This window comes from Salminus brasiliensis, chromosome 4 (assembly GCF_030463535.1).
Source record: "Salminus brasiliensis chromosome 4, fSalBra1.hap2, whole genome shotgun sequence".
Lineage (NCBI taxonomy): Eukaryota > Metazoa > Chordata > Actinopteri > Characiformes > Bryconidae > Salminus > Salminus brasiliensis.
In genome coordinates this window covers 34,448,396-34,464,500 of record NC_132881.1, presented here as the reverse complement: position 1 = coordinate 34,464,500, position 16,105 = coordinate 34,448,396, and the positions used below count along the sequence as shown (strand labels likewise).

Below are 16,105 nucleotides of genomic sequence, written 5' to 3'. Positions count from 1 at the left end.
CAAAAGCTTTTTTTTTCCCAGAAACGATATCAACACTGCCATAGCCCACCACGGAAGAAGATGCTTTAAACGTCTAAAAGTTTAAAGTTTACTACTTTACCAAGTAAAACTAGGACCTTTAATGCCGCTTGTAAAATGTGGCTTCCATTCCAACCCATGAATGTTGTCTGTCTTTAACATATATCCACTTAAGCATGGGTTGAATGTCAGACTCTGAACTGCAGCTTTAGATGAACTGAAGGACAAGTTGAAATAAAAGAACCGACCTTACTGAACTCCACTTTGTTTGCATGTGAAGCTTGGAGCCCATGTCTCACTTGAAAAGAAACCATATGCAGACTTCAAGGAGATTGTAATGTATAAAGCATTGAGTAGTGCAAGACATTGGTTCAGATCCAGTCATTTACATGGATAATTGCTGTATTAGGAGCCCTTGTATACATTATACATTCAACAATGCTTTAAAGTGACATATTTTACCCTTTGCTGTATTTGTTTGTTTGTTTATCTGGAAGTTATGTAAGCTGCTTCACTTCACTTGCAGTTCTTCATTTGTTTATGTTACATTTACCTGTATTTGTTGTAGAGAATAGAGTCATTCATTGCCATATGTACATGTACTCTGGAATTCCTATCCACACTGACCTGCACATACAACAACAGACAATAGACAATAAACAGCGCCAATGATGCAGACACTTGCCACATAGCAAACAACAAATATGTAGTGTTTGTGCAAATATGCAAAGAGACTGAATTATTACTGTGAGCTGTTTAGGATGCATAAGCCGGATTTCTATTATTTCAGTGCAGTGTGCAATGTAAGATTTTACAGTAAAAATGCTGCTGTATATTATATAGAGATTCATAAGCATGCACTGTAAACTGTAGGTTTACAGCACACTCCCATGGCAAATAGCATTACCATGACAAGGCTGTCAAAAAAAAAAAAAATCTAACTACACCCCACATGTTTGTATAAACTCACCACTCATAGACTGCAGTCCTCTGTCATTCCAGTAAGGCCACTGCCGAATTTATGGCAACTAATAAGCCTGTGATTATGAGAGAGGCACCCGGAAAATATCCATATCAAACAGCAGAGCTGTCATGGCGTTCCGAGCATGTTCCAACTTCAGAATTTGACGTTCTTCAGAACTATAATGGGTCCGGCACGCTGAAGCATGCACTCTCTGGCTTAGCTGCTGCTCCTAATGTTGACTAATTAGCCAGTAATAATTATCGTTCTCTTTTTTTTGTTGAGGAAATGGAAATCAGCCTCCATTATTGGACACAATAGAAAAGTAATAGGCTATTGCCTAGAAATACTGAGTGTGTTGACGGGAGAGCGAGAGCAGGGGGGGTGGGAATCATATCCCATCCAAAGCTGTCAAACCAAGAGCAAAGAGAATTGGCGACGGACAAGTGAAAGAGAGTGAAGTAGGAGTCGGAATGATGGACATGGGGAAATGAAAGAAAGAAATCAATCAATTAAGCTCCATTTGCGGAGATGAACGGGTGAAGCATGCAGTGGAGGACGCAGGGTGAAAGGCCAGGTGATGGAGGCGCGTCGGAGAAAGCGAAGGAAGGCCGTTTTTCTCTCTCTCGCCGCCTAGGCTCCGTCCTCACTCCCTTCCTCTTTAAAGATCGGCAGCATGTCGGGAGGGGATGGGGAGTGATATGCAAAACGCCACCTCCATAACCAAAGTAGCCTGCAAAATGAGGTGTCAGCATGCGAAGCTCATTGATGTATGAATGCGGAAAATCAAAAGCGGCAGCAGACAGACGGGGCTAAAGGTGAGACAGGCGCAATGTGAGCAGCTGTACATCTACGTCAAGGTGTTGGCGTACTAGGCCCACTCTCTCTCTCTCTCTCTCTCTCTCTCTCACTTCCTCCTCAACCATCGTTCTCAGCCCTTAATTTATTTATTTCTCTCCCTTTCTTTCTTTTCTTTCTTTAGTGGAGGGGCCACAGCCTAACAAGACACACAGGCCACAAGACGATGAAAGAATGCTATTCAGGGAAATGATCACCATCTCTAAGGAATACCAACTAATTTGATACGAGGACAGCCCTGTTTCTACTCAATATAGATCCCATCCAGGGGCTAGTAAAGTACATCACTCTATACTGTGAGCAAGTTCTAATTTTGGTCAATGTATGAAGAAAGCATTGTTCTCAACTCTCATCATTTGTAATTGACATTGATCTCAATATCAGGTACAGGACTGTTGCAAGAGGAATCTTAAATATTGGTAAGCTTTTAAAACCTTATCTGGGCAGCACATGCTAATTTGCTAATATTTAAATAACTACAACTAACATTCATACAGAAAGTCATGGTTTTAGTGATAGTGGTGGTCATTTAATCATTTCAAAGGATCTCCCTTAATGTTCAATTAGGTGAGCTGGTGATGGAATTGATCAAATCCATGCGCTGTCTGGAGACAATCAGGAGAAATCTGGAACCAGATTTGTTCTTCATACCAGCTCACAAAATATTAATATTAGAATATTAATATCTTAATAAAATTAAATCTTACTTAATAGCAATAATATTATAATATGATATGTGGAGTTGGGAATAAGATAGTATGATGATAATCCAACATCTTGACCCCACTAACGCTCTTGTTGCTGTATGCAATTAGATCCTCACAGCAATGCTCCTTCCAGAAAGCCTTCTACTAGATCTACAGTAGAGGCAGTTACTCCAAGAAAAGCAGGATAAAGTCTTAATACCCTTAATTTGAAAAGAATCAATAGTTGAGCAGGTGTCCCAATATATATATTTACACATTACCATTTTAATTAGACACTACATCAGACTACATTATATTTACCTATATTAGCTTAGTCTGCTCTACTACAGTCTCGTTTTGCTGAGCAAACGTAAAGAAACAGGCACTGCACAGGCACTGGTTTGAGGGCAAGGTTTGAGACATGTACATTTTTTAAATTTGCCACACTATTCTTTTCATTTGCTGCCGTCACACATTCTTTTGTCCAGAGACGTCTAACAGCTCAGTGGCTTGTCTGGTTTTCTTAGAGTATCCAGGTCTATAAGGCGGCAGTTCAGCTGCTGATGGAGTAACGGCCACTGGCACACTGGGGAGAGGACCTTTATTGATGGTCAAGTCTGGCTGTGAATTGGAATAGAAGCACAGACACAACAGGGTTTAACCAACCTTCAGGCTGAGCCATCTACTGCATGTGTGTGTGCGTGTGAGCATGTCTGTGTGTATACGAATGTGTGTGTGAGATCAAGATGGAGCGAAAGAGATGATAGAGCAGAAAGCTTGGCTAAAGTGATGTTAGTGGTGCTGTGTACTGTGTCTTCCTTGCTGCACGGGGACACAGACACCTGGCCTGCCTGGCCTGAGTCAGGTTACACTAAGCAACATGTTGAAGCGTAGACATAAAATAGAAACACTGCCAGTGCTGTTTGTTGTTCACGGCGTTACAGAACGTGCATATATAAACGCAGGACGCGACTCAATTAAGATGTTCTTTTTTTCCCTATTTGGAGAGCAAAGCTGCTGTCAAACTCATCTATATGCTTTCAGAAATTGTTGTGTCTGTTCAGTAATTTGCTCCTTTGTCATGGCGGCTGACGCAGTAGTCATTTGCACGCCCCCTCCCTCCGGAGAGAGTGGATAAAGGATGGCTCCTGTAATGCACCCAGTGTTTGTGGCAGAGCTGATTGATAAAGTGGAGCCTGGCGTGTTGTGCAATGCCCATGTCTGGCCAGAGGGCCAGAGAGAGAGAAAAAGAGAGAAAGAGCGCGAGAGAAAAAAAGAGAGAGAGAGAGAGAGAGAGAGAGAGAGAGAGAACAAGAAAGAGCTATAGAGAAAGTGAAGGAGTGTAGCATAAAACATGATAAAAAGACAGACAGAAAGACAGACCGAAATGAAATCAAGGTGACGAAAAGAAGGAGAAGGGGTGAAGGAGGAAGAAAACACCAGAAGGAGGTACAATGAACTGAATGAGTTAACCGTGGCCTGCTGTGGAAGCTAGGAGGGGTGGTGGGGGGTGGAGGGGTCTGTAGAGGCTGCAGCTCTGAAATGAGTTCTTAAGGTATGCTCCTGGGTGCAGGACTTGTAAAGCAGATGTCATTCTAATAATGTGGAGCTGGTGAACACGCTGGGCCTAAAACCCGGCAGGATGAAGCTCCACAAGCCCCAGCGCTGGTAGCTAATGCCATTTTATGAGGCGCCATCTTATAAAGACAATGCCCGCCTCATGCCACATACTTAAGGTAGTCAGCTGCAGGCACCAGCAAGCATTTGCTGCAGGGATTTCATTTCATTATTTCATAAGCCTCAATTCTGAAATCTGATTCGCCCCCCCTTTCACTAAAAGCCACGATTTCCCCTCGTTTCCCAGGACAAGAATACCTTCAGGTCCTTCTGTCCTCCAGCTGAGATGGTGTCTGCGAGCGCACACATGCACACGACCTCGCTGAAGTTTGAAGCGAGATTTATTAGAAGTTTTCTCTGCATACAAGAACTATGCGCCTCCTTTGCGCCCTCCGTGTCAGTTCTACTCTGTAGTTTCTTACAGCACATAGACTCCAAAAGCAGTTCTTCAGAGCGATGCTATAGGAGAACCACTTTTAAGGTTTCTAAAGAAGCATTCAGTCGATGGTTTATTAAAGAGTACTTAGCATATTTGGAAACTAATAACCTACTAGCTAAGTGCCATCTATCACACACCATGCTAGGAGGGTTCAGGCTAACTCAGGCCTCCTCCAAGACTACTTAGTGCATCATGGACAGCTCAACATATGTGGAGGAGAGCGCTAACTGTCAGTTCTGTCACATCAGATAACATTGCAAGTGATTGGGGCTGAGGTAGGACCAGCCCTACCAGGAGAGAGAAAGGCCACAAATATGCTCTCTTGGACTTCTGGCCACAGATGACGATCAAATTTGTCATATCCAGAGAATAGGGCTAATGCTTAGCGCTTGCACTAAACATTTCTAAAGTTCACATAAAGATTATGTATCAATTAATTATTTACTTCTCTTAGAACTGTATGTACAAGCCATGAACCAATAACATAACCCACACCGATTAGCCATAACATTAGTCCCACCTGCCTAATATTGAGTATGTCCCCTTGAGCTACTACAACAAGTCTGACCATTTGAGGTATGGGCTCCGTAAGACCTCTGCAAGCGTCCTGGGGTATCTGGCACCAAGACATTAGCAGCAGATCCTTTAAGTCCTGTAGGCGTGAGGTAGGTGCCCTTGACCCTGGAGCTGCTTGTCTTCTCTTGGAGCACTTTTGGTAAGACTTGACCACTGAAAACCAGAAAAACAACACAAGACCTGCCTGCCGTTATGAGATGCTCTGATCCAGTCGTCTAGCCACCACAATTTGGCCCTATTTTTAGCCGTGTTTAATGGGTGTTTTAAACTTTAGCTACGTTTCCACACTACATTACACTTTACACAGCTTATATTTCATAGAAGTGAATCCAAAATTCACGTTTTCATGACATTGGCCTTTTAAAATTTGCCCCGACTTGAACATGTGAACACCTTAAAGGCGTGAAAAAGAAAACATGTAATATTCCTGGATTGGTACAGCGCAGGTAACCTGGCTTTAATTACAGTGTGTTGCAGCATCGGTGTATGAAAGCAGTGATGCTTTACGAGTTGTCTCGAGCAGTGGGAGAGCGTGTGTTTTTTCCGTCCCGCTCCCCAGCCCTCAACCATTACCTGACAGCTTCGGGCTCAGGAGTATAGCTTAATAAAAGTTAATCATGAGAAACTTGCTCATTAATTACATTTCTGGTGGCTGCCTACCACAATCCCTCATACTCTGCACTCAATCCACTCTCGCTCTCCCTCTCTCTCTCTCTCTTACTTTGAGGCAACACTGAAACACACACACACACACACACACACATACATACACACACACAGAAGGTTTTTCCATGGCCTGAAGCAAAGCTGCTCTGAGTTGCAGGCCCTGGTGGTAGTGGCGGGGTTGCTTGGCCCACAGACATCCTCAGACAGTAGTGGCTCTGTCCAAAAACGCAGCAGGGTTTGGTTCTGGGATCCAGAAATAAAAGGGGAAGAGATCGGCCCCCGGCACCACTGAAACTCTGCGCTTCGGTCTTGAAGTTAGCATGCAGTGGGACGCTTGTAATTAAGCACACACAGATATGCAGAGATCTGACCAATGCACCTAATGTGTCCAGACCTCCTTCAAGCATATAATTTCACCTCCTAAATCACCCCTCGCCAGCTCGTCAAAGGGCTATGAATATGGACACTGACTGTAGTGGAGGTCTAGTGTATCATCACTGTCATGTCAAAACTGATCGTAACCTTTTTTTTTTAGATTTAGTTTTTTTTTCCCACCAGCAATACTCATCGTAGCTGACACGTAGAAACCTTGCATCTCCAAGATTTTTTAATCAGAAAATGTTACTTTCATTGGAAGTCAATGTAAAAAGACTTTATTTCAAGCTTGGAGCATTTCTATTGGTTTGTACATCATGAAATTTGGACACAATGTAAACATACATTGCCACAAATTATATAAAAGTAGTCTGCTCCTATTCGTATGTTGATTCGTTAACTACTGTTAGATCTGTTTGTTACATTTGACTTCCTGTTGTGGACACAGTGCAAAGCCAGACTAGTCCCAAGTGAACTGTGCAGAATGCGTCCAGGAAAACAGCGCCATTCAAAAAAACAGAGACAGAGAGAGAGAGAGAGCAGGGAAGAAAATACAGATGCATGTGTAAACAGCCTGGGCCCTGTAATGGCAGGATGCTCAGTTGTGAATTATTATATGGCTTTAACTGAGGACCCAGGGATCCCAGCATATCATTATATACTTAGCACCGCTTCATCTGCCTCTCACATGGTTTTTATCTCATTATGTTTTAACAGATCTGACCCAACATACTCCTCCAGAGGTGTGTTTAAACTGCACAGCTCCACCTGCATGACACAGCATTTTTAAAGAACACCAAAAAATTAATTAAATAATAATAATAAAAAATGAATTACCTGTTTTTCAAATTAAACTTGATCTTCAAATAGATCCAGATTTTCCTGGTATACAGTGGTCAGAACTTACCAAAAGTTTTCCAAGACAGGACAACCGATGAACCGGCAGGGCGACAGGGTCATGGGCATCTGAGGCTCATTGATGCGATCCATGAAGGCCCCACCTTACAACATACAGGACTTAAAGGATCTGCTGCTAACGTCTCGGTGCCAGATACCACAGAACACCTGCAGAAGTATTGTAGAGTCCATGCCTCTTGGATGGTCAGATCTGTTGTAGCGGCACAAAGAGAGGCTAATCATTCATTTATTATTTATTTATTTATTATTATATTATTTACTGGTCATTTTCAAGGTGCTCTCGATCTTCATTAAGCTCAAGCCAATCTGAATGATATCATGGTTTAGGTGTGCATGTGCATGTCTGTGGGCGAGTGTGTGTGTGTGTGCGCGTGTGCATGTGTGTGTTCTAGGCTCTTATGGGAGTGAGATGCTAATTGGAAGCGAGTTGGTGTCTCTGCTGCATTTTCAGGTGTGAAGAGTCTGCAGAGCCTGTGGAAATAGCACATGTTCACAGGGGGCACATAGAGTAGGTGTTAGTGAGAAAAACTGCCCCGGTGCCACATTATGGCATCAACAACTACTACATTGCTGTCACTCTGACCATAACGCTGGGTGATAAAGACAAAAACAATGTGCTCAGCTTTTCCTGGAGTACTGACAAGACAAGGTGCGAAACCCAATGAAAACCAAAGCTTTATTATGAATGAGGACTGGTAAATAATTATACTGGTGTAAAGCTTAATAGCAATCAATTATTCACAACTCTGCTCGTGGCTTCAATGGAGCTTCCCATATTAAACTGAAGAACTGCGTAGGAGACTACAGTACATGCCGATTAACCTGGTTATTAGTTGTTAAAATTATGTTGACTTTTTTCTATTCAAGATATTTTCAAACATTAACATGTTCCACAACAAACAGTTCACACCTACATCCTTTTGGAGAATTTCTATTGGTCCATTCATCATGAAATCTGTGCACAGTGTAAAGAACAACTGCCAGATTCAAATAGGGAAATGTCACAAATGAAGATGCATGTTTTTGCTGATCAGCAACAACTGCATAAATTCTATACATGAATTATTTTTAGAAATAATTAATTTATAAATGAAAAATACAGTGAAACCGTGAAAGGACAGAGGCTGTGTACTTCTTGTAACTTTTGGTTCCAGATTTGAAATCACATTGGTTTTCAAATGGCTGAAAGAACTCACTCACATCCAAAACATCACTGTTTATTGCATTCATTTGCACAGTCCTGTATATGCAAGATCACCAAACTGTATATGCTGTCATGTCATTTTATATTATACACTATGTGCCCAAATGTATGTGAACACTCCTTCTAATAAATTCAGCTACTTTACATTTAAGCACCCGTTGCTGACACAGATGTGCAAATGCACACACACACCCACCCATCCACAGCTTGTCCTGCCCCCATAGTGAAGTACTGCCAATAGACAAGACTCTCTGGAGCAGATCAACATGAACCTATTGAGCTGTGGAGCAGTGGAAATATGTTCTTTGGAATGATGGTTGGTGGTTCATCCAATACTTTTGGGATAAGCTGGGGAGTTGGGGGTGAGGTGGGGCATCCGAACTTCACGAATGCTCTTGCCGCTTAAATGCAATCAAATCCTCACAGCAATGTCCCAAAATCTAGTAGAACACCTTCACTGGACAGTTACTTCAACAAAAGCAGAATAAACTCTTTTTTTACTGTTGATTTCAGAAGAACAAACTGAATGAACTGAACTGGTGTCCCCATACTTTAATCCATATAGTGTATATCCACTATATGACAGCAGAATGGCAAAAGGAAGGATAACGTTTAAATGACAGCTCAAAGGAACTTTAATCTGATTTGCTATTAAAAAAGAGAGACTTTTATCAGCTTGATTGCTGGTTTTGTTGATAGGATATTACCTGTAAACTGCATCTGTTCAAATAAATGTTTCAAATAAGCAGATATGATATTTGCTTTTTGTTATTTGCTATTGCAGATATTATTTGCTATTTGTAATGCATGGAATCCTGATATCATAACTGAAATATTCACAAAGCAACTGGAAACGAGAGCCGTTTAAACATCTTTTTATTTTTTTTATTCAAAATGATGTCCATAAAGCATCCCATGGGAATGGTGTTAATTATCGGTTATTACTAATGCATTTCAATATTGTGACCTGAGAACTTTTGCTTTTTGCAATCCTGGATGGGCTTTCAGCTGTGCGCTTGTCCTCATCAACACAGGAGTGCTACAGTTAAAGTTACAACCTTTTTTATTTGAAAGTTAAAAAAAAAAAAGAACGGCAGCACAGTCGATTGAGGTGATATGATTACATGGATAAAATCCTACATGCCGGTGAATTTGAGCAGGAATATTGTATGCGTATGAGTTCATAACAGACTGTTTTCCATAAACACTGTGCTAAACAGATTAAAAATCTCGGCCCAGACGTGCAATGAAAGCACACAAAACAAGGGACACTGACAAAAAAAAGAGAGAGAGAAAGAGAGAGAGAGAGATCCTTGTGATGCCTCTCGAATGTAAGACGTAGACAAAGGTCTGGCAACTGTCTGAACTTATTTACATCTCTATTGATTGGGAGGCTCTTTGGGGCACAGGGCTGGGGTGGGGGGTGGGGGGTGGAGGTTCCCACCTGAATGCAGCACTCCTGCAACACTGGAGCAAAAGGGTTTTGTTCCGACTAAAAAGGACACTGTGCTTTTAGCGTGAGATGGGGGGAGATGGGGCAGCAGGGGGTCACAGCTTAATATTCCAGACATCTTTAAAGAAGAGAATGAGGGGGACATGTGAAAGAGAGAGAGAGAAAGAGCAGACACAAGTAATAAATACACAGGTCTGTAATGCTGCTTCTAAATGGCAAACTAGTGGCAACAGTGTATTGATCGCTGCATTTCATGCTTGTTGCGATAAAATTTAAACAAGCCTTGCTTAGAGCAGGTGTACGCGGGCTGTTGTGCCAGCTAATTGAAAAGAAAGCCATCTCCAGTGCCAGGGCCGGACGGCCGGGGTCTTTAAGAGCGTACGTACTGGTTAAGTTGCTGTCTGGAACAACACAGCAAACGCTGCCAGGAGAGACGAGCTGAACCTGAGACACAGGAGCACATCATTAGACTAATATATCAGGCAATGCAGGCCACTGCTTAATTACCCCCTTTGAGATGAGTGGAGAAAATGAGCCTCAACCTCTTCATCTACAGCTGTTTTTCCCATGCTCAATGCTCGTGCACACACTTACTCTACTCTACCCCTCGCTGTGTGTTTCCCATCGCCACGTTTATCATTAGCCACCATGCTCTCCCAACTTTATTTATTATGACCTGTGGATTTTTTCCTCCCCTGCCTCTTTTTTTTCCCCCTTTACATTTTTTTCACCTTACCTCTACTCCATCTCTCTCTCTCTCTCTCTCTCTCTCTCTCTCTCTCTCTCTGTCTCTCTCTCACACACACACATACACACACACCCTTTCCCTCTCCCTCTCCCTCTCTCTCTTTCTCTCCTCCTCCTCTACCATGCGGATCTGTATATTCACAAATGAGAGCTATTCATCCTTGCCCGGCATGGCATTCTTCAGCTGTCCTCGCCGCTGCCTCAGCCTCTCCGCTCCGGCCTTTGTGCTCAGTGCGAAGCCTCTTCATCCGCACTGTTCATCATCTTGATGGTGGAGCTTTATCTTGCTTTAGTGCAGCTGCTTTCAGCCTATCAAAAGTGCTGAGGGATACAAGGAGAATGGAGAGAGGGAGAGAGAGAGAGGGAGAGAGAGAGTAAGGGAGAGAGTGAACGGGGACGAGCGAGATAGCGGGGAATGGCCAGTGCCCACTAGAAGGGATAATTTGTACTTTCTCAATAAATAAGGAGGACAGGCTAATTACTGGCTTAACAAGGGCAGACCGTGGATCCTCATGTCAAAAGGACAGGCATAATTATCAACCATCAAAGTACATTCACATGGCAGCACAAAGGAGAGAGGTGGAGAGAGAGAGAGAGAGAGAGAGAGGGAGACAGAGAGAGTGAGAGGCAAAAGAGGTGAGGGGAGGTGGGAGTGGGGGGACGGGGACTTGTGGCAAATGGATCTGGCTAATAAACAGCGGTGAGTGCAGCATTATGGCTGTCGCTGAGGATGCAGGCACATTAGGACTCTGTGACATGGCGAGACTGGAGTCCAAAAAGACAAGAGGCGCTCTCCGGAAGAGGAGGAGGAAAAAGGGGAGAAAAAGAGAGGTGGGGGGGTGGTAATTAAAAGCCCCTATTTTGCACAGGCCTAAGCAGAGGGCTATGGCAGGGTGCTTGGGTGAAAGAGGACGCTGCTAGTGGTCTAAAGGTGACCCTTTAAGAAAGCCGAGGGCAGTCTATTGGAGATGCCCTCTTTTGTAGAGCGAGCCACAATAGCTCGAGATCACTGAGACTCGAGGTCAGCAGAGGTCGGCAAAGTTGGACTGGAACGGCTTTGAATGCTCTGTCAGACACACTGAAGACAGAGCAACACCAGGTGGGTTGTGACCAATTTAATTTGGATGAATTGGGCATGAAGAGCACCCATATTAAAGAGGGGAACCAATCAATAGCCTCCGCTCTTTGTGTAAAACAATGAAGGAGAATTCTTGGCCCTCTGTGTGAAGCGTGAGAGAGACTGTAGGGGCTGATGAAGGAAATGAGGTCTTGCAAAGGAGAGAAGGGTGGAGCGAAGGGGCAGGGAGTGAGAAAGGGGGCTCTGGAGGGATGCTGGGTCAGAAGGAAGGGCCTCAGAAAACCAGTCCAGGACAGGGCCACAGATCTGCAGCTTCAAGTGGACACATCATTAACCCTTGACACCCTAAGCTTATTATTCGCTTTTTAGTCCTGCAGCTTATATTGCAGTAACTACTATACATTTAGAAAAAAAATACTTAAGGTACATAATTGTAAGAGACCTGCTGATGGGTCCTTAGAGTTTATGAGGTTAATATCAAATCTATAAAGCAGGTGTGAAATAAAGGTTTATTGTCCATGGTGATATGTAAAGAGCTTATGGTAGGTGTGTAAAAGGCCTGGTGTGTAAAAGGCCTGTGGAAAGGTCACTTTCATCATGTGACAATTTCCCCCAGAACCTAGTGTCAGTGCAGAAAGAGTCACATGTCATTAATTCCTGAAATGCTAAATTCACTCATTTAATGTTATTACTACAAAAGGCATAAAATATGATCATTCAAAAACCTTTCACTGTTAGAATGTCGATATATGTCTGATCTATTTTGCTTTTATGAATTTAAGTGGTCTCTTGTTTATAGTGCTGACCATGCACTTGAGTTTGGGTTTACAAATATCCATTGGTATTTGGCTGCCCACACGTGTTCTTTTGCAGCCACTGTTGCTTTACAGGATCCCATTCAGCTTAATGCATTACAATAGGACTTTATAAATATAAATATACTTTAACTTGCTGGATTAGACTGTGGTAGCTAAGCCAAAATAGACAAGTTAAAAATAACAATAATAAATCCGTCAAGGCAATTACACACTGTAAAACACGTCAAGTCAAACCAACTTAAAATGATAAAGTAACTGATTACAGAGTGTTATTTACAGAATGTCAACTTGAGTCAAACTTAGCTTAGGGCGTCTTCACACCTGCACTTTTTAACCCAGTTAAATCGAACCCTGGTTCATTTTCACCCAATGGTGCGATTTGTGTGGCCAGAAGCGAGAGGAGGTGGTCCCAGTCTGATCCCAAATGATGTCTGCAGTGGTTTGTTTGTGGTGAGAACATGACAACAATACATATTGAGTTAATCCAACTCACAAAACATTCGGTCAGATTTTTCGTCTGAGTTCCTCCCCCCTCAATTTGTTTTCTGTTCATTACTGCTACATGGGATTCTTCATCCTTGCTGAGGATTGAACTCATGATCTTCTCACACATGATGAGCAGTTATGGCAGTTAGACCATTGTGCCACTCCAGAGCTGTGGAACTACACTACATTAAAACACAGCTCTGATTAAATGTATCTATCTGTTCTTTCTTACGCACTGACATGTTTAGGGTTTCACAGCTCTAGGGTGGTGTAACTGTCTAACTGCCTGCTTGTTTGAATCAAGTGAACACCATAGCCCTCACAGGGCACAGTCACATTTTCTACATTTACTACTATCTGCATTCCAGTTTCACTCATTAGATCACATGGGATTTTGCCAGTGTTCTGTTATCAGAAGCAACTTCATAACTATGAGAGTTGCTATGAAAGAATGCATTTGTAGGCGGAGCATAAACAGATTAGTCAGCTCCAAGGACTACAGGTGTGTGTCACTGCAGTCCTATTTACTGAATGGCAACAGAGTAGCCGCAGCAGGTTTGGTGTGTGTGTGTGTGTGTGTGTGTGTGGGAACAAGATGACAAGAAAGAGCTTTAATGACAGAAAAAAAGAAAAAACAGAAAGCAGTGACTAGAGGAAAACCTTATATCCCAGGTTTGTGTTTCAAAGGTAATGGTCAGCAAGGATAGAAACTCACATATACACACACACACACACACACACACACACACATACACTCAAGAAAAAAAAGGTGGCGGAAACCCAAAGTGTAGACTGCAGCCAAGCTGACTAACACCCAGCTCTCCACTGGCCAGGCATGAAGGGGCCGGCTGTCTCTGAAAGCACTCAGCATCAGCACTGCTCCCTGCTCCCTAACCCCCATCTGGAGCACTGCCCAAGCCAGGCTTTATTAGAAAGCACCATGTGCACTTTTGCACTGGAGGAATGCATTGGTCAAAACCATATCTGAGGACTTACAAACCATAAACCTGCCCAACGCAGCAATTACGATATGTGTGTGTGGGGTGTGTTTGTGCATATGAGCGTGCTTGCTTTGACCGTATGTGCGTGTGTGTCCACGGAGGTCTTTGGCCACTATATGTGGATGTGGATATCTGCGTTTTCTCCATGGGCGCATTTAGGAGACCTCTAATGGAGGGCTATGGGAGCACTTGCGGTGTGCTAGAGTATTAATTAAACTGAATGTCAGTTTAGCACAGACCACGGGCAGAATGGAAGTTTGTTCTTTAGGTTAAAATTAAAGCAAGAAGAAAAGCATGGAAGAAGCTCAATGAGGCAGTAGCAAGCCTGTGCATTTTTTTGTTCATTCAGATTAATGACACAAGCTAGTAGAACAGTGCTCACTGTGTATGTCCATCTGTAGGTTACAACTTTCCCCATCACATGATGTCCCCAGACTGGGACGCTTTAGAGAACAGAGCTCTGAGCGCTTGCTGGGATTTGAACTTATGATCTGCTCACACTGGGTGAGCAGGCAGTTAGACTGTTGTGCCACCCTACAATAAAGGCATAAAACCACGGTAATTTTACCTTTACATTCTTTCTTGAAGACAACAAGCAACATGGCTTCGCAGCCCTAGAGTGTCTCACCCTCTGCTTATCAAGAGACAAGAGAACATAAATTTGAACCCCTGCAACCCCAGAGCCCTTTATAGTCAGGATTCTATGAATTGACAGGCCTCCAATAATAAAATAAACAATAAAAAAGTTGGAGTTATTTCTTTTTAACATGTTTTTGAGTTGGATGATTGCTGTGAAGATTTGATTACATTAAGTCACAAGACCATTAGTGAGATCAAGTACTGATGTTGGATGTTTTTTTCTTTTTTCTGGATCACAAGCCACTGATCACTGGACATATTTGGACATATAGTGCATGTTGTAGAGTCATGCAAACCATACAGAACATAGAAACTGTATGAATGCACTGTATGAATTGTGGCATAAAGTAGATGCCACACTAGAACTGCTTTGCTAGAGCCTTGGAATTTCCAAATGTCCTCAGCCATCAGCATCACACTTCCACTTGCTATCTTGCTGTTCACTATGTCGGAAATGTTTTGTTTTTTTTCCCTCCAAATGATGCAGAATCTCCATTAACATATTATGAAAACAGCTATCAAGTGATATTTATGATATGGCAGACTGCATCAGAAGTCATTCCATTAGGACCAGCTCATTAAGAGAGAGCAGAAAGCGCAGTGGCAGAGCCTTCATGCGTCTGAATGGGAACGGTTTTGATACATTCCCCAAATGAACCCCCGTGCCCCCATCAAGTATGTGTTTAATTGGTCTCGCTTGCCGTACACCTCGAAACACGCACGCACACTCCGGTGTCAGCTGATATCACAAAAGATAATGCATCTTTTGCCCCGCTGATGGCTTGTAAAGTAAAACGAAAGGTCAAAGGCAGGCAAACAGGGAGCGGCGGCAGCTAAATGAGATCATAGATGAAATTGCTAATTATGTGCATTTTATTTCCGCAGCTTACAACAGGTATAAACATAATAGCAGTTGTCAGACAGGCCGCTGTGTTGACTAAAAACCAGCACCTCTGACCTAGCCTTACAAACAGACCTCTACTCCATTAGAATGCATTATGGAAATGAACATTGTTGTTTTTTAATGTAAACCCTTGTTTGAAAGAAGGATGATCACCTGGGCATGTCCAAAACCCACTGCTAATCTACGTGGGGGTGGGGTGGGAGGTGGGGGTAGAGAGAGATTTTAATTCAAGGAATCAGTTGCATTTGAGGAACATAAAGTGCACCTATTACAGACCTTTCAGCGGCAAATTATCCTGCGCTACCTTTCAACTGCGATATGCTAATTTCATATTCAGCGCCGAGCTGTAGGGGTGGCTTTTTGGGACAAGGAGAGGAAGTGCTTAATTCGCCGGTGTGAAATGGAGAGGCTGAATAGCGAGTGCCAGGACTAGTGCTAAATTGTCAGAGGCGCTCAGCCCCAGCCGTACAGAGCCTGTCACTGAATCAGACTGTGATGGGGTAATCCGCTCCCTTTAGTGTGCTGTTTGTTCTCCTGGGCCGAGGCGGCTGAGGGTGAACGGTGGACCTGTATAAATGGACGGGCAGTGTTAAAGACAGCTTGTAACAGGCAGGAATTAATGAGGATGTATAGATCGGACAGAGAGTGAGAAAGTGAGAGA

At 43.0% G+C, this 16,105-nt stretch overlaps 1 long non-coding RNA gene across 4 annotated transcripts in view; it reads right to left on the bottom strand.

The window, feature by feature from the left end:
- The window catches only part of LOC140554782 (uncharacterized), a 367,378-nt gene that overhangs the window by 27,916 nt on the left and 323,357 nt on the right, over positions 1–16,105 (bottom strand). For 3 of the 4 annotated variants that reach the window (XR_011979642.1, XR_011979645.1, XR_011979643.1), the window contains one exon: positions 10,675–10,839. The exons of the other annotated variant lie outside the window; for it this stretch is intronic. This is a non-coding gene — a long non-coding RNA (uncharacterized lncRNA). Of the gene's footprint in view, positions 1–10,674; positions 10,840–16,105 lie in introns of those variants that run through there. 4 annotated transcript variants of the gene reach the window in all.